Source organism: Gorilla gorilla, chromosome 14 (genome assembly GCF_029281585.2).
Source record: "Gorilla gorilla gorilla isolate KB3781 chromosome 14, NHGRI_mGorGor1-v2.1_pri, whole genome shotgun sequence".
Classification (NCBI taxonomy): domain Eukaryota; kingdom Metazoa; phylum Chordata; class Mammalia; order Primates; family Hominidae; genus Gorilla; species Gorilla gorilla.
Genome location: NC_073238.2, coordinates 103,275,189 through 103,298,615, shown reverse-complemented (window position 1 = coordinate 103,298,615; position 23,427 = coordinate 103,275,189). Strand labels below are relative to the sequence as shown.

Genomic DNA, 23,427 nt, shown 5'->3' with positions numbered 1-23,427 from the left:
AGTAGTCAGAAATTTCTTAGAAAAATCTATCATTACTCTGAATTTGTTTCATATAAAAACTCAAGAAATGTTCAAACTGTTTATTTCAAAGACAGACACCCTAAATTAGGACTGGGATATACATGTTCTCTTTTATTCAATATTCTGCTGGCATATGCTATGACAAGTAAATTTCCATTTTGAGGTTGATACTAAGCAGCTTCTAAGCAAGTAGGAGTAGTATTAGCAGCATAAGGAAAATGCAATGATCCCATTATCAATCCCTATGCTTCCAGTTTATTCTCTACCAAAATCAATCATTTTAACTGTTGCTATATAATCTTCCAAAATTTCCCTTTCATCATGTCATAGTACTGGCCAAAACCCTTCAGTTTTCAAAATTCATTGTCTCAAAGAAAAATAATAATGTGCTTTATAGGTTTTTCACTGTCAGTTTTCAAACTACCATTTCAACTTCATATATTAATATTCTAATATAAATGTTTTCAATACTAACTAAAGTGTTCTACTTGAAAACCTCACACTGAATTTTTCTGACTTTACACCTCTCCCTGAAATAATATCACTTGAGATGGTTTTCTGAAAGCCAAATCTTTTCTATTTCCAGATGGGAATTTCAGGAAATTTCAGAACACTTGTCTTTTTCTGAGTTCTCCTCTCCTGAGAAATCTGAAGCTGATTTTGTCATAAATTATATAACCTCTATTAACTTGTGTGTTAAATAATGATACTGTACATCTTTGTCTTAAAATGTCTCTTGTTTACAATGTAGGATTTGTGTGACTTAGTGTATATGGTACCAAATTATGAATGTTAAATATTTGAGGACACTCAAGCTTCAATAAATCCATTAAAACTCAATTACGCTGCAGTTATTAATGAGGTTACAATAGGTCAAAAACTCAGAAGATACAAATTAAGGGGCTAAACAAGTAATTGTAAATTTTTTCAGTTACAATAGGTCAAAAACTCAGAAGATACAAATTAAGGGGCTAAACAAGTAATTGTAAATTTTTTCAAAATATTTTTCTTTTTAGTGTATTTCTCATCCTATATTTTATATATATACACTTATTGTATATATAATATACACAATAAGTATTAAGTATATACTTAATATATGATATACACTTATTGTGTTACTTTTATACAGAAAGTAAAATTAATAAAATTTAATTAATTTCTTTGAGAAAATGTTGATTGTGACCAACACTAGTTTGGAAAAGAAAGAAAAAAAATGTACAGGTTTTAGCCATCAATATGCACAGACTTTGATATCATTTAGGTTTCATGAAAATAACACATTATCCTAGGTCAAGTTGCTTATTGTCTGTTTTTCAAGCATCGCAGAACTCCAGTGAAGCACAACTTTCAGGCAGTGCCCTGGCAGCTATACCAATGTCATGCTAGGCCAATCTACAATCCTACTTCATCCATCAAAATTACCTTGACCTTTTCCCAATAAAATGTCATAATCTTTCAATCTAAAATACTTCTGTTCTTAACCTACTTCCTTTATAGTATAATGTAATACATATATAATGTGTGTGTGTGTGTGTGTGTGTGTGTGTGTTTGTATATACACATTTTTTTTTTGAGACTGAGTTTCACTCTTGTTATCCAGGCTGGAGTGCAGTGGCGTGACCTTGGCTCACTGCAACCTCCGCCTCCCAGTTTCAAGCGATTCTCCTGCCTCAACCTCCCTAGTAGCTGGGATTACAAGCTTGTGCCACCACACCCGGCTAATTTTTGTATTTTTAATAGAGACGGGGTTTCACCATATTGGCCAGGTTGGTCTCGAACGCTTGACCTCAGGTGATCTGCCCACTGTGCCCCGCCAATATGTATTTTTTTATTTCTACATACATATTATATGTTGACTCTAGGCATCTTGCCTAGAGTTGGTATGAGAAGAGTTTGGAATCTCTCTTTTACTGCCTCTACAATATTAGAAAATTATTCTGTATTTCTCTTCTTTTCTCCTAAATATAAAAGTGTAGGATTTAATATTTTGCTTTTTGTTTTCTTCAACATTTATTTTAAGTTCAGGGCTATATGCACAGGTTTGGTTATATAGGTAAATGTGTTCCATGGTGGTTTGCTGCACAAATCATCCCATTTCCTAGGTATTAATCCCAGCATCCATGAGCTATTCTTCCTGATGTTCTCCCTGCCCCCACCTCCAATATGTAGTAGTTGTACTTCTATATGAGGCATAATGAATATACGTGTGGGAAAGGCAGGGTTTCTACCTTAAAGGTCTTAAACTCTAATAAAAGAATCCAATGGCTAAACAAAAACCTCAGTGTCTTATATGCAACTAGAGAAGGAAATACAAAAACATAGACTTTTGCAACTACTCAGTCTCATAAGGTTGCAGTTGGAGGTTGGGGGTGTGTGCAAATAAAAACAGCGAAAAATAATGGTAATTAGCATTCATTGAATGTTTACTATAGGACAGAGTACATTATTCAATTTGATCCACAAAACAAAATGTTAGGTATATTGGCATTATAATTGGGTTATTGAAGGCTTAGAAAAGTTCAAATAATTGGTTTGGAGCCTGTTATGTATAGCTATTATGGTATGTCCTATCCCACCAAAGTTATAAATTATCTTTAAGCTGAGGTCAGAAGGATAAATCCAAGATAGGAAAAACAAAAGATGGAGCAGGAGAAGACTCCATGCAAAAATAATGTTATGCTTAAAGACCAGAAGCAAGGATAACATAATACATTCCAAAACGTGTTTCAGGATTAGCTGTATGAAGATTAGAGTGAGACATAGCCTAGTTTTTAGGCATCACATTATAACATTTTAATTTTCAATACAAAATTTTAAAAGCAGTGACAGTCATAAGGAGCTAGTAAAGGTTTTAAGACAAGGATATATTATACAGTTTGTGTATAGAATGATCATTCTACTGGCAATGTGAAAAATAAATTTTAGGAACTTCCAATTCTAATGACAATAGCTTAAATTACTTATATCAAACCTGAGGTAAAAAAAATTCCAGAGAAATTTTTAAAAAATAGCCTGAAAATACTGAAGAGATTTAAACATTTGGAAATATTCACACAAAGCTGTGGATAAAAGCCTGCATTCACAAAGGTAAGTAGAGTATTAAGGCATCACATTTTTTTAAAAATTGGATGGCATCTTTTTCTTACCATACACTAAGAGTTGAGATTCAAAAAGTTGCAGAGTTAGTAGGAAAAAAGTCAAAACCAGAAAACTTCCCCAAATAGGGAGTCTATAACCATATTATGCAGATACCTCTAATGTCTACACACCTTCTGGATAATAGCAAAGCAGAAATAGATCATCCTACACTACCCACAATCCAATTGAGATGCTGCTGATTAGAACAGAACAACCATAACAAATTTAAAAATGGGAGAAACTTCTGGTAAACTATTACTCTGTATTACAAAAGTACAAATTCCTACTCTTGATACACAAGACCTGGGTTGATCAGGGAATCTCAAGCAAGAAATTTGCATTATATTGGTTTCTGTCTGGGGTGCAAAAGGAGGCAAAGCAACTTGACAATGTGGTGTTGAGAGAATAGTCCTATCCACGCTTTGTATATTTGGATTATCAAATTATGTAGTAACATAAAAATAAAACAAACTATGGGTAATTATAATAACCTTTATGAGGATTTATTGAGAGATTTTAAGAAGACAAATTAATGGGAATGTATGCTATTGTTATGAATTAGAAGAACCAATACATAAATCTATCATTGTATGCACAATTATTAATACATTCAGTGCATTGTTAATACAAATTTCAGCATTTTTCCTATAAATAAATAAAGTAAAATGTATGTAAAAACATGAAGAAAACCCAAGACATTCTTGATGATAAAGAACACTGTGGAAAAAGAAATTATGCTACCAGATATAGAGATTTACTATAAAGCAAAATGAGTAATACTCTGTTGTTTGGGCAGAAACATAGATAAATAAATGCATGGAAGAGAAAAGAGTCTCAAAACAAACCTGTGACATATGGTAGTTTTATGTAGAACCGGCATGTTATTCCAAATCAATGTAGGAAACAGAGGCGTTTTTCTGTAGTGGAGCTTAGTACTACTACAGTAGCATAACAATTTTATAGATAAAATAAATACCTAATGGCTTTAGGTAGCATATTAACAAATATAATAGTTGAAAGGAAGATAAATGTACGAAGAAAACTCAAAAACATAAAGTAAACTAAAAGTAAACAAGGAAAGTAAAGTATGACCCTTATGAAACCAAAGGCTAAAAAAAAAAAAATCAAGTATTTAGGCATGGTAAACACTGTCAAAATTAAAAAAAAAAACTTTCGGGAACACCAATAAAAGATAATCAAACATAATATTGATGAAATCTTTCTCAGTGTAACGGTGAACTTTTTACAGATTTGAGGAATTAACTTATTGTGAAGAATGCCTAGGGACAAAATATTCAATAGTAGCATTTTGATGGGCTTGGTGTTAAGTATGAGGTCTGGACAGAAAGAGAGCTTTGAAGTGGGCTTTATTTTCTCTGTTGCAATGCTTTGAGAAAACTATTATGTCAGTGTGAGATGGATATCATAACAGATTGTCACAACGAAGGTGGAGTAAAAAGCTGATAGCAACAGCATCCCCACCTTCCATTTTGCACTACGAACAAACAAGGAGGATACTTAATGAAACAGGTAAAGACGGTTTTCCCGAGGTTCAGAATTTTCTAAAAAGAAAATTTATTATTTGGGTAGCCAAACTCAACCTTGGTACTCTGGCCTCTGCCATGGAGAATGCTTTCCCTACTCCAAACTCTACAAATACCAAAGCATTAAGCCTTGCCTCTTCTACCTTGAATACTTTACAAGCTAACTATTTGGTACCTTCAGGAATAAACAAATTCAAAAATAAACATAATAGGCCGGGCGTGGTGGCTCACGCCTGTAATCCCAGCAATTTGGGAGGCCGGGGCAGGTGGATCACCTGGGGTCGGGAGTTTGAGACCAGCCTGACCAACATGGAGAAACCCCGTCTCTACTAAAAGTACAAAATTACCTGGGCATGGTGGCACATGCCTGTAATCCCAGCTACTAGGGAGGCTGAGGCAGGAGAATCGCTTGAACCTGGGAGGCAGAAGTTGCAGTGAGCCGAAATCGTGCCATTGCACTCTAGCCTGGGCAACAAGAGCGAAACTCCGTCTCAAAATAAATAAACAAACAAACAAACATAATAGCATCATAAATAAGAAGAATATATAAAAATAAACATCTGTAGCAGATAAGCCAGGGCACTATGACAGTATAAATACATGAAAATACTAAATTAACAATAACACCTCAAATGGATGATATGGCATGATTACATCATGAAGCAGGAAGAACTAGTAATAAAGAAGACTGTGGAAATATTGAAACTGGCCCAATTCTCCATAGAATTGATGTTCATGATTTCTTTGGAATAAACGTGGAAATTGACCCTCTCAGTCTTTAGACTTGTGAAAGTTATGATTGTCTTATCTGAGTTATTTTCTCAGGAAACTAACCTTTAGTCCTCCCAAATAGTATCACAGACCTAAAGCACACCAGATTACTGCATCTGGATAATGAAAAACCAGACCCCTCACCAGTCATGATTGTCTAACCCACCACTGGCTTCCTGTTCACCAATACCTTTTCCTTACCTGTCCCTAATTCCTGTTTTCCTGCGTGTGGCTACAGTTCTTCCTGCTATATAAACCCCTGATTTTAGTCAGTCAGGGAGGTGGATTTGAGACTGGTCTCCCATCTCCTCAACTGCATCACCCTATTAAAGCCTGCTTCCCTGGCAAAACTTACTGTCCCAGCGACTGGCTTCCTGTGTGGCAAGCAGCAGGACCTAGACTGAATCTCTGGCACTTGGTTAACAATATTAGGTTAAAAAATAGTGAAGTAAATAAATAATTCAATAGATGAGGGAATAACAAAACTAATGCTATTTAATAATATGGATTGCACTCAAAATTTATTAAAGAAATTCTTTCAGAAAACACATGACAAAGGGATGATGTAATAAAATTATTTGATATAAAGATGTATTATTGTTAAGAAATTCTAGGTGTATAAGAACAGAGAAAATCAAATATTAATATGGAGAATTGCAAAGAATAATAGAAACATAAAAGACTTGTGGTTGAAAGGAATCCCAAAATTTCAAACAGAATAGTTAAAATAAAATTCACACATAGTACAATAATAAGATCAGCAAGAAAAAGTTCTTTACAAAAGTTGTTGAAGTTCATAGATTTTTACAAGGTAAACAATGTCAAATTAAGATAAATAGTCAAAGAACTGACAAGAAGACCAAAAAATAAGCACTATTTTCTAAGTTCTGATAAAAAATAATTTTGAATTACAAATGCATGTCTTACCAATTTATTATTAAAACATGAACACCAAATGCATATGCTTTCCAGCATAAAGCTTTAAAAAGTTTACTAAAGTCTATCTTTGTAAAGATTCTTGGTAGATATACCAAAACAAAACAAAACAAAACCAACAACAAAAATAAACTATTGAAAGAGAAGACTACATATTTAAATGAGAAATAAAAATAAGTAAATATTTAGTAAAAAGACTCTAATGTTGGATAAACTTCTTCAGTGCCAATTAAGTAATGAAGGAAAAACAGTCAACTAAACAAAGTAGAATTTAAAAGACAAAATAAACTCCAGGCACAGAAAAGATTAAAATGAAAAGGAATGTTAGAAGAATTATACATTAAATTTGGATCTTAGAGATAACTACTTGAAAAAAATAAAAATCATGATTTTTAAACTCTAGTGGATAGACTTTAAGATGGTCATCATGATCCTTTTCTCTGGTGTTCAAATTTATATGAAATATCTACCCTTGAGTGTGTCTGGGCCCTCTGACTTGCTTCTAACAAATAAAGTAAGACAAACATGATGGGATGTCATGCCCATGATTATGTCATGTTGTTTAAGACTTTGTCTTGTTAGAAAACTCACTCTAGAGATTCTCTTTACAGGCTGGATGTTTTAGACTGAATGTTTTTGCTCCCCCAGAATTTGTATGTTGAATTCCTAACCACCAGTGTGGTTGTATTTGGAGATGAGCTTCCTTGCAGAGCTGTGGGGAAGACTCTGCTACCCCTGTGGTCCTTGAGGACAGTGCAGCAAATGAAAGATGAGACATCTTTAGCTTTAAGATCTAATGGAATTTGCCTTGCTAGGTTTTGGACTTGGTTGGGAAATACTACCCCCTCTTTCCTTCTGATTTTTCCTTTTTAGGACAGGAATTACTATTCTCTGCCTGTCCCAACACTGTATTTTAGAAGCACATAATTTCTCTCGTTTCATAGGTTTACATTTTAAGAGGAATGTCATCTAAAGATAAATCATAGTTCAAGTCTCATGCATGTCTGATATAGATAAAATTTAGATGAGACCTTAGACTTTAAAGTCAGAGAGTTAGTACTAAAATGTGTTGAGACTTTTGGGACTATTTGGATGAAATAAATGTATTTTACATGTAAGAAAAACATAGTTTTTGGAGAGCCAGGGGTGTAATGTTATGAACTGAATATATATGTCCCTCCAAAATTTATATGTTGAAGCTTTACTAAGCCCCAGTGTGGCTGTATTTAGAGGTGAGGACCCTAGGAAGTAATTAAGATTAAGTGAGGTAAAAGGGCATGACCCTAATCTGATAGGACTGGAGTTTTCATAAGAAGAGACATCAAAGAGCACTTTCTCTCTCCCCAGCGCAACACCTCCTTGTGCACATTCAACAAGGAAAGACCAAGTGAGGACATGGAGAGAAAGCAACCATCTTCATGCCAGGAAGTGAGCCCTCACCCTGCCAGATATTGATCTGGGATTTCTAGCCTCCAAAGCATATATATATATATATGTGTGTGTGTGTGTGTGTGTATATATATGTATGTATATATATATACATATATATGTACATATATGTATGTGTATGTATATACATATATGTATATATGTATGTGTATGTATATACATATATGTGTATATATGTATGTATGTGTATATATGTATGTGTATATATATACATATGTGTGTGTGTATATATATACACATATGTGTGTGTGTGTGTGTGTGTGTGTGTGTGTGTGTATATATATTCTGTTGTTTAAGCCATGCAGTCTACAATATTTTGTTATGGCAGTCGAAACAGATTAATACACTGGATGAAAAAAAAAGTAGGTATTCTGAGCAAAGCCCACGTGTCAAGGAACTGCAGACAACTTCCAGGAGGTGACAGCAGTTTAATCCAACAATCAGAAAGAAACCAGGGCCCCCAGTTTTACTACTGCAAGAAAATGAATTGCACTAGTGAACTAAATGGTTTTGGAAGAAGATTCTTTCTTAGTCAAACCTCCAGGTGAAAATACAATTTGGCCATTACTTGGATTACAGTTTTGACAGATACTGTCAGAAGATGCAGCAAAGCCATGCCAAAGCATCTGGCCCACAGCAACTAAGAAACAATAATGTGACTTGCAGTAAATGCTAAGTTTGTGATAATTTATTACATAAGAATTGACAATACTATAATAAATTCTAATTAATTTATGTAATTTAACTCATAAAAAATAAATCATGAATGGTAAATAAATAATGCAAGTGTATTTGTAGAAATAAGTATTAATATGTGACTTAATTACTCTGTGTTTGTGTGTGCTAAGCTTACCAATGTAAAAACAGATTCCCAAATTAAACTTAACTATATCTATAAAATATATAGTTATATAAATTTAAAATAAAACACTAAAACTAGAGACATGAAAAAATGATATCAGTGAAAATGGTAGAATAGATAGGTCTAAGGTCTTTTCCCTTCACAGAATAATCCAAAAATGAGCCCAAAACTGTCAGAATAAAGTTTGTTACAATTGCGAAGAACAGTCCAAAATTTAAGCAACCAAATGAATGCTGAATCAAGGAAAAGACAGCTTAATATGGAAGAAAAACTTAGGCACTTTACCTGCTTTTTCTCCACCTTCTTCTTTTGCTCAGCAATTATCTTGAAGATGACAGCATGTTTCCAGTGTGGAATGCCGGTCCCTGGTTCTGTACAGCAGAACTTATACTCAAAGAATTGCATTTGTCTGTTCTAGCCTGCCTGGGGACTTCTTGAAGGACTAATGCAAGACAGTCATCTTTGATTGGCCTAACTCAATATTCACTCCAATTATAAAAGTGGCAGGCATTACTTGAAAACATTTTAAGGCAAGCTAACCAACTGCTGTTGCCTGGGGCAAAATATTACAGTTGAGGTACAAAAAATAGTGCACCTAAAGGATAGGAGGAAATCCTAGAAACAGAGAGTTTCTTTGGAAAACTAGCATTCAAAAGTTTATATGTATAGTGGGGAAGCTAGAAAGTCACATGCTTGCCCCGGGTAGGGGCTATGATTAGAACATGCATAAAAACACTTAAGTTTCATTTCTGGCTATTACATAGATTCAGAGCAAGCAGAAAATAAAGATAAGATATGAAAATAGAATTAATAGTCTGGATAAGTGTTAAAGAAATGCCCAGCACAGAATTAATCAGCAAAGACTGGAAGATTTTGTTTACTTCTTTCCTTTTTCTTTTTTCTCTCTCTTTTTTTTTCCTTTCTTTGGTTCCTGGTATTCAAGAAAATCTCTGTGAAAACACTAGCTGAACACAAGCTAAAGGAACATAAATTTCTGGGACCAAACATGAAGGAAAAAACTACAAAAAGAGTTTATAAAGGTGACTAAACAAACAAAAAGCTACAGCCCACAGCAAAGATGGGTAATAATATAATATCCAAATTACCACATTATAATATTCAAAATCTCTAGTTTTTAACAAAAAAAATGCAAAGCATGAGAATAAACAAGAACCTATGACCCAGTTAGAGAAGAAATTAATAGAGAATGCACCTTCAAAAATCAGTCATTGAACTTTCTAGACAAAGACATTAAATCTATTATCTTAAATATGTTCAAGAGTTAAATAAAACCAGAAGATAGTATAAGAAAATATAAACAAAATTATGATAAGTACATAAAAGGGGATAACATAAAAATTTTGGAATTAAAAAAATAATAACTAAAATGAAAAACTCACTGGTTAGGTTTAACGGCAAATTTGAGCAGGACATAAAACATAGCAGTGAATTTGAAAATAGGTAAATTGAAGTTATGCACTGTGAGAAAAAAATTAAAAAAATGAAGGAAAACGAACAGAGATAAGAGCTATAACAGATATCACCAAGCACAACAACATATGCATAATGGAATTCCAGAGGGCAAGAAGAAAGAAAGGAGCAGAAAAAAAAAAAAACTTGAAGAAATGACAATAAAAAAACTTCCCAAATCTGACAAAAGGAAAATATCTACACGTTTAAGAAAATTATTCAAAGTGTAAATTCAAAGCAAACCACTTTGAGACACATTATAGTCAAATTGTCAAAAACCAAAAAAGTTATTGAAAGCAGCAAGAGAAAAAATTCATTCCATTCAAAGGACACACAAAAAGATTAATAAGTAATCTGAGAAGCAGATTTTTCATCAGAAACCATAGGGAGGCCATAGGGAGTAGGATGACTTTTTTTTTTAAGTGCTAATAGAGATAACTGTCAACCAAGAATTCTACATCCTTCAAAAATAGCCTTCAAAAATAAATCAGACATTAAAGCATTACCATCCAGGTACAAGTCTGTTCTGCCCATGTACAGTAAATCAACTACTGTGACATGGGTTTTGCAAAAGAGAGTTTTATTCACAAAACCACTGAGTGAGGAGGCAGGAAAACAGCTCTCAAATCCACCTCCAGAAGATAAGACTTATGGATGCCTATGTGTTAGGGAAGTGGTGTAGGGAAAGGTGATTGGCGGCGGAGAAAAATAAAGTAACAGGTTTGTTCTACGCAAGCATAGTCAGAGTTCATGACATTTCAAAGGAAATATGTCCAGAAACTGGCAATATTAGCATGTCTGACGGTGAAGTTTTTGGCCCTCCAATGCCAAAAGGCCACCTGTGCAAACCCAGTTGAAGGGTCCGTGGTCTCAACCAGTTTGAACCGGCCAGAAGTTGGACCAAGTTCCTGAAAGACAACTGACAACATGGTGACCTATGATTGTTTTCTATAAAGTAACCAGTGAAATTTAAGTTTCAGTTTTAAGCAGTGAAAGCTTCAGCTACTTCAGTCTTCAGCATCATGGAAAAAAGACAAAAATAATAATAACAACAAGCAAGCAATCTAAAGCAAGCAGGGCAGGCAGACTTGATCAAATTAACCCTTCAGTTTCCAAAGTATTCCCCATTTAAAGAAAATAAATAAATAAAAGCTGAAAGAGTTAACACTGGTAGACCCACACTACAAGAAATGCTAAAACATTTTAGGCTGAAATAAAAAGACACTATGTAATAACTTTAAGCAATATAAAAAACATAAAGAACTCCACTTGTACACAGGTAAAAGTAAAAGCCAGTATTACTGTATTTTTATTGGAACTTCTTTTTTTATTTCCTATATAATTTAAAAGTCAAAAGCATAAAACAATAATTTAGTAATTCAGTAATGGTCATACAATGTATAGTTGACCCCTAAATAACATAGTTTTGGACTATATGGGTCCACTTATACATACATTTTTTTCAATAAATATATTGGGAAATATTTTGGAGATTTGCAACAATTTGAAAAAAATGTGTGCATTTAAAAATTGTACCTACTTATTCTTATGACTTAGCACTTTTGGGGATTTTATCTATAGAAACCTTTCAAGACATGTTGACTGAGCATTTCTTCTGGAAGGATTTGTGTTTGCTTCTGTCAGTTACCTCACAATATTTAGACCTATTTTCATGCTGTTTCAAATAGCATGTGGTCTGAGATAACTTGAGATTCAATAATCAAATCACGTGAGACTCTGACAATAGTAATATATTCTCAAGGGAGGCATTTTTTAAAAATTCTACACCCAAAGCTAGGGATGAAGCAGGACATTTCTCTGGCTGTTCAGCCTTTATGGTGGAATTTCTTTTTCCTAATTCATTATTTTCCCGAGAGGAAAGATTGCTTTGGAAATCAATATACATAACATGGTCTCGAACCCAATTCCCACTCTACATAGACCATGGTACTATATTTCTAGACCATCATCATCTATTTATGCCCCTTAGTATCTAAAAGCTTCAGAATTTATTGTATTCTTTGGACTTAAAGACCTTCGCTCCTTGCTTTAGTGGATTTGTATATTGTCTTTAGGCTCTCTAACAATATATAAAATCATAACTATTATATTTAACATACTCATGTATAAAATAGCAGAAGAATATGAGCATCTCTTTCATCTTACTGAAAACAGAGGCTGATGGTATTCTATATAAGTAAAAACTGATAAAAATAAAATATGAATTATATTTTGTCATGAATATGTCCACCACCACTCAAATATTCAGTTGGTGAAAACTGAATTCTGTATTTTGCATTGGCATTCATACAATAGAATATGCTGCATATTGTACGTGTTTTATAGTAGCTTTTAAATGGACTTCAAAAATTAGTATAGTTCTATGGAATTTCATTGGGAATGTAGTTTGACTTGGCCAATTGATCAATAATGCTTCTTGTAAGATATGTTTCTGCATGAGATTCATATTCATTTTGTGAAAATTAGCATATCTTACTAAATAGATATAAGACAAATGGCTAATATTAATCTCCCTGAAATGTACACATAGGTGTAGCATAATTACCATAGGATGTAGTTAACATCTTGTTCTAAAATGTGTAAATTGTCAATACAGGAATACACAAGAAAATTCTATGATCCAACATGTCTTTAAAGCACATGTCATTTCCCAAATTTATTCGTCTGCATTTGTTAGTTAAGAGCATATGTTCTGCTTTCTTAATAGAACCTCAGTAAGCAATTGTATCAAGTAATAACCCAAATGTAAACAATGCTATGATATTGTCTAAATATTATTACTTCTGAAGAAATTTAAATATTAATGATATATAATATAAATATAATCATATAAATATGTAAATATATTTATATTAAAGAAGTTTATTTTTACATAAAGTGAGATTTTATTTAGACACCAACAAGAACTTGTCATTATGTTATACCAACAAGTTTCAATGCTTCATATAACTAAATGATTATTAACAGTTAAAACAGTCCTTTCCTCCACTAAATAATCTCATGATAATTTAGGTATATTTTTAAAAATACATTTTTGTGTTCATTTTCCTAAATAATATAATGCTGTTTTACACCTGAAAATCATCTATAATATCCATTTCACAATAGGATAATGAAGACCATCTTCCAACATACTGTGAAGACTCTAATTTTGATTGTATGTTATTTATGAGCATTTATTAAACAAACATATTTATTTCTCTATAATTTTTGTTCTCTGAATTTTGTGATTTTATTTTGTAATTTTTCAGAATTATTTCATAATTTTCTTTCTGTTTTTTCAATTATGAGTGTTACCAGTTATATTATTATTTCCTCAAAACTTTGTTTTATTATTGAAACAACAAATTTTAAAATATTTGCATCTATAGCTCAGAGTGCTTTTTGTTAGTTTTACTTCTGGTTAATATTACTAAATAATAATATTTTAACTTAAGATGCAACAAGCTGTTAACACTTTTGTCTTTAAATATAACTAGCAGAGCTTAATTGAGTTATAGTTTAACTCACCCATGAATATGTTCTTATTTTCTTTCTGTATTTTAAATATGTTCTAGACTTATTCTGCCATAGGTATTGCAATAGTTATTATTTCAGATTTATCTTTGTTCATTATATGTTTAAGGTATTATAAAATTATCACAACTTTCATCCCGAGTTTATTCATTCAACATATGTTTATTGACTGATAATATGCCAGGCACTGTTAAAAAGACTGAGGTTATGTTGAAGAGTAATCAAGGTGCAGACATGAGCAGTGACTAAAGAACACAGTTACCGGGGTGTTCAGAGGAAATCAAATGCTTAAGTGCAAACATAAATCTAAGAAAACTCTTCATTTACTTTTATTTTAATTTAGAAAGCATCAATTTCCTCCAAGTATAGTGACATGATTTTAATAAACTGATATAGAAATAGTTTGGTTAGTTTAATTAGGTTGAATAAAATGTTAAAAGCACTGCACCTCAGTTTTGCTGCCTAATAGCACGATATAACTTTTGCAATATCTCCTAAATTATTCCATAACATAATAGTTAACATTTAGATATCCAAGAGGACTACCATCTCTATCTTTTAGCTTCCAGTCCTTTTTTATGTTCAAAAATATGACACTGTTTACGGCAGTCTATGTGGTTGAAGAGTGAAAGTTTATGCACCATTTGCTGCTAATGACACCAGACAGGTCAGATGTTTTCCAGCTTTATTTGCATGGCAAAACGAACACTAGAATGTAGAATAATAAATACATATACCCCTTGAGATTGCATTTTTAAATTACTATGAAGTTCCCTATACGTAAATCAATAAACAATATTTTTAAGAATGTATAATATATTTAACTATGAGCCATCTGTAGATTAAAAACATTATTTTAAATACATCAATGTATATGCTCCATTGTTGCTTTATTCAGGGTAAAATTAAGAAATCTGTGAGGTAGTATATTTACAATCTGGAGAACTTTTTTTTTAAATCAGTCATTTAGAACTAAATATAGTCATTAAAAAGGCAAATCAAACTAATGTAGTCAATATAGTAATGCCTATTCTATTTAAATGAGCAATTATTTTAGATTTTCATTGTAGTATAATTTTTACATAGGATCATCTAAATCATCAATATTAAAAATAAATATAGTTACTTCAATAATATTTAAGTAACTAATAAAAAAACTAAGTTATTCTAAAATCAGAAATCATATCTGCAATTCCAATGTAGTGTGAATAACATCCAGTTTGTGCAGTAGAATTCAAATAACCACTATGAGGACTTTAAAATTTTATGACTCAGAAAAACTATTTGAATAAATATTTCATTTTTCCAATGAGTTTCTTTAATATCATGTAGGCATTAGATAAGAGACGTTCCTATTCTTGTTTTGTCTGAATTTAACACTACTTTAAATTTCTTTGCATTGGATTAGCAGTGATTATGAAATTATATAACCAACTTTTCCTGCTGTAGTACTTATATATATTTTAATGTCAATCATTTGAAGCACAGCAGGTAACTATACCTTACTGAGTCTTATTGTTGAATACTTAAATATTTTACAACTAAACAAAATATCAATCTCTCCTTTAAAATTCTTAGCATAATGTAAACAAATTTGGATATATTATATTTACTCAGACAGGAAGTACACCTTTAAAAAGCATAAAATATGGATCACCTTTCTCTTAAGATATGAGTAGAATTTTTATGAAGATTGAGCCATTCTATATGTTGATTTTTTGCAGAAAATAAATTCAAATTGTTCTCTGTAATCCTCTATTTACTGGGGATATTTTCTTTTTTAAAAGATTAGTATTCTGAATGCCAAATAATAACACTACTGATGTTTTGGGAAGTTTTATAAAGAATATTTATTTATGTCTTGACTTAGCAAAATACTTACCACTCAATCTAAATTTTAGGCTACTCTGGAGACAAGAAAGAATGATGGAGTTTTGTTTCCCTTATACTCAGCATCAAGAAATCCTGACCATTACATATACAATGTCATTATGCTATATCACATCATGTCATAGCATATCATATCCAGAGCACATGTGTTAATTTCCTGGGGATGTCATAACCATGTACCACAAACCCAATTGTTTAAAACAACACAAATTAATTATCTCAACGTTCTGGATTTTAGAAGTTTTCTATCACATTTCACCTGAACCATAATCTCTCTGAAGTCTCTAGGGAGGGATCCTCCCTTGATTCTTTCTAGCTTGTGCGAATGGCTTGCAATCCTAGTTGTTCCTTGGCTTCAACTGGTATCATTCTAATCTCTGCCTTTATTGTCACATGGACTTCTTTCTTCTCTTTCTCCTTCCTCTATATCTCTATGTTTCTGTCTCTCTCTGTAGTCACCCTCTCTTTATAAGGACTTCAGGTGCTGAATTTAGGGTCCACTCTAATTCAACATTATATCATCTTAATTTTATTACATCTGCAAAGACTATTTTCAAAGAGAGTCATATTCACAAACTCCCACTGAGCAAGATTTTTTGGAGGACCCTATTCAACCCAGTAGATCACATCATATCGTATCATATTATATCTTATAATTTTGTATCATATGATATGAAAGAGATTTTTAAGCAATTCTTGCTTTATTAAAGTGATGAGCAGGTAAACGGTAAGGAACAGGGGTAGGGTTACCTATATGTCACTACTTCAACCTCAGCATTAGTGGCATTTTGGATTGGATGATCCTTCATTGTGCAGAGGTATTTTGTGCTTTGGAGGATGTTTGGCCACATCCCTTGCCTCTATACACTATAATCCAGTACCCACTGGTGAGTTATGACAATCAAAAATATCTCCGGATATTGCTAAATGTACCCTGAAGGTAACATCACCTGTAGTTGAGAACTAGGATTAAAAAACCTTAGATCATTTCCTCATTTTGCTTATTGGAACCCATTTTACTATTAACTCTTATTCTGACCATTATTCCACAGGAAATCTTGTTTATTTCTTCTTCTGGGTTTATTGTTACTTTGGCATAATCTCTCTTAACTATTTAAACCAGGTCAAAAGAACATGACTTCTTAAAATTTTACTATGCTCCATAAATTAAGATTTCCTACGTCACCTGCTCTATCAAGACATTTGTGATACTTAAGGCAACTAAACCGAAAAGAAAAAGTTCAGAAGAATAATATGTGAAGCTAAAACAAAAAAATTGTTAATATAAATGAGAAACAAAACTATGTACGCCACATGACCATGTTGTTCTGGCTCCAAATTATTTTATTTCATCCTGGCTCCTTGAGGAGACAGATGATCAGGGGTTTGATGGTAATGAGTGGAGTCAGAAAAATGAACTTATGAAATTTGAATTTCTACCAGTATTTCCTTTAGTGATGTGCCTGGCCTTGAAAGCCCAGTTTGGCAAGACAGAGCACCTGTTTCTCTGGAGTTGGATGAACATGGCAATTGTCTTTATGTGTTTAACTATTCTTCAAATCTTTCTCACTTTTTATTTTTTTCTGATTTTTTTGCCAACCATTTCATACAACTGCCGCATCTTTCATTTAGGTATAGTACTGTTTTCATCTTATTTGAAACAGTAACATCTTTCTATAACCAAATGACATGAGGCAAATATTTAACATGTTATGATGCTTACTATGGTCTGAATGTTTGTATCTCTACAAAATTTACATGTTGAAATCCAGGATTTCAACAAATGAATGGGTTTCATTCATATGAATTAAAAAATTCATATATTATTAGGAGGTGAGGCCTTTTGGGATACGATTAGTTCATGAGACTAATATCACCACGAATGGTGTTAGTATCCTTATAAAATACACCAAAGGGAGCTCATCTGTCCCTTTTGCCATAAGAAGACACATTAAGACGGTGCCATCTATGAACTAGAAAGTGGCCCCTCACCAGACTCCCAATCTGTAAGTGATCTTGGACTCTCCAGCCTCCAGAACTGTGATCAATAAATATCTATTGTTTATAAACTACCCAGTCCAGTTTATGGAATTGTTTTAGCAGACCAAACAAGCCAAGGTAATGCTTCATGGTCCATTTGTATTCACTGTGTGGTTTATATGATTTATATTTTTAAAAGGCTGTCTAAATTATAATTTACTAAAAGCAGTTCTCTGACAAACATCCAAAGTCCTCTTTCCCTAGCCATCAACAACCTAGAACTATGCATTTCCCATAGAAAGAATTAATCTTAAGGCCTGTATTAGCATGAATTAACAATTGAAGAAATGTTCAATATTCCTTATTTGCTAGGCCACAGATACAAAGGTATCTGACATAGACAACCTTTTAGACATTTATCCCATCATATTTTTCCATCCACAATACCTGAATTGTTTTTGTTTATGTCACAGCATTGGTTCAATCTGCTATAACAGAATAGAATAGACTAAATGCCTTAAACAACAAAAATTTATTGCTCACAGTTCTGGAGGCTAGGAGTCTGAGATCCGTGTGGCAACATAAGTGGATCCTTGGTGAAGGTCAACTTCTTAGTTTACAACATCCATCTACTCGCTGCATCCTCATATAGTGAAGAAAGATCTCTTGTCTCTTCTCTGTTTTTAAGGACTTGAATCCCATAATGAGGGCTTTACCTTTCAAAAGCCCCACCTCCTAATTCCATCATACTGGGGGTTAGAACTTGAACATATAAATTTTGGAGGGATACAAACATGGAATGAATAAAGGTTATACATGAGCAGTCGCTGTATTTGACCCAACAAAACTTGTCACTCATTCTCTGAAACAGGTTTTATGTTTTGCTCTCCTTCTTCCACTCTGTTCACAGTGCTTCAGACCCAGTTTGTAGTACCTTTCTCGGTCTAGGCTCATTCCCTTGGTGATGTCCTCTTGTATTATTGCTTTAAATAAATGACAAAAAGCACAAATCATATCTCTGTATCAGAGATCTCTTATAAATTTCATCCTCATACCTACAACTGCCTACCTGACACCTTTGCTTGAATGTCTGATGCACATCTCAAACATGACACTAAACCTCTGTCGTTCCCCCCTCAGACCTGCACCATCTTTGGTACTAATTGTGTTCCTCCCATTGCTCATAAAATACTTGGGGTTATTCTTCACATGTTTTTTGTTGTACACCTTACATTCTGTAGATCAACAAGTCCTGTTGGCCAGATTTCAAGAATACAAGTTTGAATCACTTTTTATGACATGCTAATAACACCATGGTCTGAGTCATCATCATCCCTCTCATTCATTAGTAAAATGGCCTCCTATTTAATGTCTCTGTTTCTATCATTACATCTTCAATCCATTCTTCAGACATAATCCAAAGGGATTTGTAGTGAAATATATTTTGGAACTTGCTGTTTCTCTGTCTAAAGCCCTGAAGTGGCTTCCTATGTGGTCCTACATAGAACTACCACATCTTATCTGAGTTTGAGTTACATCTTAAAATTGCCTTTGCCTGGATAGATTAAATTTTGTATCTTCAAGATATGATCAGAGTTTGTTTCTCCAAGTCATCAAGTGGCACTAACAATGTGAGAACACTTAAATTATATTCTCTACATAAGCTTTTTGGTGTACCATATTTGTCATGTGGATTGAAATCTTAAATCAAAATGAGCATAAGCCTATGGTTCCAATATTCAAGTGGTTTTTTTCCCTTGTTTTATCTTTTGCCAAGATAGAGACAGCTAAGTTTCCTTGCTATGATTTTCAGTTTTTTCACCTTTACTTTGAGATGGAAAATTACAAGTATTTTTAAACTCTTATTGAATTCTGCTTTTAGAGATTTTGCTTGTTAATATTAAATAAAATAAAGGTACATGTTGAATTTGGTGAAATTTAATATGACACACACAAACACATACATTCTAAATCTCTGCTCATAGGAAATGCAGTCACTGCTTAGCACACCTTATAAAACCTTTTGCACAGTCTTACATATTTAATTTTTCAGAAGTAAAGGGATACATATAACTTTCTGTGTTTCATTAACATCCTATTTATGCTAGAGACTCCTTAGTTGAGAATGGATCTGGGAAGGCTTAATTTTTATGGTTATATTTTACTATGTTTTAAGAGTTTGGCACCATTAAGTTTTATTTTTAATCAACAAATGATCTAATTAAATGATGTAAAAAATATTTTTAAAGGCACACATATTTAGAGTCAGTTGTTTTCAAGTGGACTGCTCACAAGGTTCAAATTAATTAGCTAATTACAAACAATATTCTCCTATCCACTTTGGCTGGTGAACATAACCAGGCAAGAAGTTTCCTGAACTGGGAAGAAAACCTACATTACAAAGTTTTGATCCTAGATTCAGTATTACGGTGTGCAATATTCAGTTGTATCAAAGCCCTGGATTTCTTGTGCCAGATAAAATTATCATCTAGGTGGCAAATTTTTTTGCCATTTATGTCTAATTAATATTGAAAATAATTAGAGGGTATGTTTTATGCCGTCTACTCTTTTAGGCCTGTGTATAACTTTACTAATTATTCTAGCGATACATAAGATTTAATTAAGGAGAAGTCAATTACAAATATTCCACTGTGTACTGAAGAGAAAACTGCAAATGAATCACCAAGAGGTGAATTTGGAGCTGAGTCTCAATAATGTTAACCTTTGTCAGTGAGTTGTCAAGGATTGATAGGCATGAAAGAATAAATATTTAATTTATATTGGTCCAAAATCTGAGTTTCAGTGACTGACACCTGTATTAACTTTTTTGGAAGCAAAAAGGCTTCAATAAGCCAGGGAACATTCCAGAGGTCGATAGATAGCAAGATCCTTCAGTCTCTGGTGAATGAAGGATAAATCAATGTGTTTCAGATTAGCCATCCCATTTAGGAGTAACTTGGTTCCAGTAGTCATTCTTGATATTTGTTTCTTAATGTATGTTTTATAAATTCCAGAAGCACCAATGAAAGATGCATATACACATTCATTCTTGCAGAATGTCTTAAAACACTCAAAGACATTTTGAAATCTTCTCATGGCCTCCTGGTTGTCCATGAGCTCTAGAATAAGAACCTCTGCCTAAAAAGATTCTTGAAATCTACCTTGCTGATGTACATCTTGCAATGCTGAAATTAGTGTCTTTTTTATCAGTAGAAATCTTCCTAAGATATTGCTCACATACATAATGACAATGCAAATAGACAATACAGACAGTACTTCATTCATGAATATCAGAATTGTTTGTAAAACTTAATTAAAATTAGCACAAAAGAGATCAAATTACAAAAAGAGTGCAATATTTTTAAAAGTAGAAATCTAATGTTATTATGTAAGGAAGCTATTGGGAAATAGATATATGGGTGTATATATATACACACACACAATTTTTGAGTGTATAATATCACATACTGCAATTAGATATTGATTTTTTCTTTTTATATCTAATCTATCATATTTTTTTCTTACTATGTCACCTTCTACTGTCTTACTTACCTCATATAACTTCTTGATTTTAAAAAGTAAGTAGTAGATAATCACTTTAAAAGTAGGCAGAAGGCAGATAGGCTTTTATTAAGTGGTTTTAGAAGTTAAGGAGAAATGATATATTTGAGAAAAAGAGTTCAGGCCTAACAAATAGAAAATAATGTAGAAAGAACAAGCAATTGGTAAGTAGAAAGTCAGGTTTTTCAAGATCAGTATGAGTACTTATTCCATCATGCAGTATATTAAAATTAATGTCCAAAGGATGATCACCTACGATGACTCTCATTCATTTATTTGACACAAAACATCTTAAATTTTCATTTAAATTCTTTTCTAATAATATGTCAATTTACCATTCTTGATCCATTCCCCCATGTTTTTCTTTGCATATCTGGCTTTCTGCCACATGGTCAGGTTAAACTAACACTTCTTAGCTGTGTATTTCTCTTGGGGAACTTACTTTTCTCTGCCTCAGTATTTTCATCTGTCCAAAGGTGGCAATCTGAAATTATATTTAGTAAGATTTCTGGGAAGTAAAATAGATAAAACATGTAAAATTGCTTACATCATCAGTTCATGATACATATTAATCACTGAAAAAATGTCAGTTGGCATTATTCTCTCACACTGGATGCTTTTTATTTTTTGGCACTCCATGTATGTCCCCTTACATATCTCTCTTATTAAATTTACTAGTCTGTTCATAATTTGAAATATTATGTAGTATGGGATCTAATTTAGCACCTAACACATTGTATATGAAGGAAGAAATTAATTACCATATTTAAAACGTACACACCTGTACTGGCAGATGCACACCATATGACTCTGATCTTGTTAAATGTATAGTTTTAATGATTATTTCAAAGCCTGTGTTAATAAATTTAACATGATTATATAATGCATGTTACAAAACTTATTATATGATATATGCAATAACAAGATATCATACTAAAGCAACATATAGCCAAAGGCAACCTTATTTCTTATTTAATGTATATTATCCTTGGATTATAGACAAAAATAATTTCAAAATTTGCCCTCTCTTGTTATAATATAAAAAAAACTATTAGTTGAATTAGGTTAAATATGCTTAAAAAATAACGCCAGTAACATCAAAACATATTCATAATTCTGTGTAACAGAGACAAATCAAATAAAAATTTGAGCCATATCCATGTGAAAATCTGATAAACAATAAAAATTATGCTTACGAAAAATTATGTTTATTTTTGTGTCTCTGTGTTTTTCTCTTAGTCAATTTTCTGTTACTTATAACAAAACCTTCATAGTTGGGTAATTTATAAAGAATAAAATGTATATCTTACAGTAATGGAGATGAACATTTCAAGGTTGAGGATCCATATCTGATGAGCGTCTCATTGCTGGTGGCGACTCGCTGTAGAGTCGCAAGGTAGTGAAGGGCATCGCATGGTGAAGGGGAGGAGTGTGCTAGCTCAGGTCTCTCTTTCTCTGCTTATGAAAGCACTAATATCTCTCCCATGACAATTCATTAATCCATTAATCCATTAATTGATAAATTCCCTCATGAGGGCCGTGATCCAATTACCTCTTGAAGGCCTTACCTCTCGATACTGCCACACCGGGGACAAAGTTCATGCAACATGAATTTCAGAGGGAACAAACTTTCATGCCATAGTGTTCTGCCCTTGGAGCTCCAAAACTTATGTCTTTCTCACAACTTTAAATACATATACGTTTTTTTCCATCCTCATAGCCCCAAAGACTTAACTCATTTCAGCATCAGCATCAGCATCAGCTCAGAAGTCCAAATTCCAGAGTCTTACTGGTAACCTTCGAAATTGAGGCAAGTTATCTACTTTCGAGATAAAATGGTGTTACAGGTATAGGACAGACATTCCCATTCCAAAAGGGAGAGAGAATCAAAATAAGAGTAAAAAGCTCCAAGCAAGTCCAAAACCCAGCAGGGCAAACATTTAGCCTTAAAGGTGGAGAACAATCTCTTTTGATTCCATGTCAAACATTCTAGAACACACTGGGACAGGGGTTCAAAGCCTCAGGAAGCCCTGCTCCTGTGGTTCTGCTGGGTGCAGCTCATATGACTACCAACATGGGTTGGAGCATGGGGCCTGAAACTTTCCTGGGTGGGTGTTGCATGCTGCTGGTGACTCCACAGTTCTGTAGTCCTGTTCCCATGGCTTCAGTAGGAATTGCCCTGTGAGGATACACCGCAGTAGCTTCAACCCCATGTTTCTACTCAGCATTGCTTTACTGGGGGCCTGCTGCAGTGGCCCTGCTCAG

The 23,427-nt window shown here is 33.1% G+C and overlaps 1 long non-coding RNA gene across 1 annotated transcript; it reads right to left on the bottom strand.

Annotated features, from left to right (window-relative positions):
• Positions 1-18,457: 18,457 nt before the first annotated feature.
• Positions 18,458-22,538, bottom strand: LOC129526302 (uncharacterized). The gene is made up of 4 exons (XR_010130693.1): positions 22,473-22,538; positions 21,944-22,014; positions 21,605-21,646; positions 18,458-18,584 (listed from the first exon to the last, which is right to left on the bottom strand). It is a non-coding gene; the product is annotated as an uncharacterized lncRNA (long non-coding RNA).
• Between the last annotated feature and the right edge of the window lie 889 nt (positions 22,539-23,427).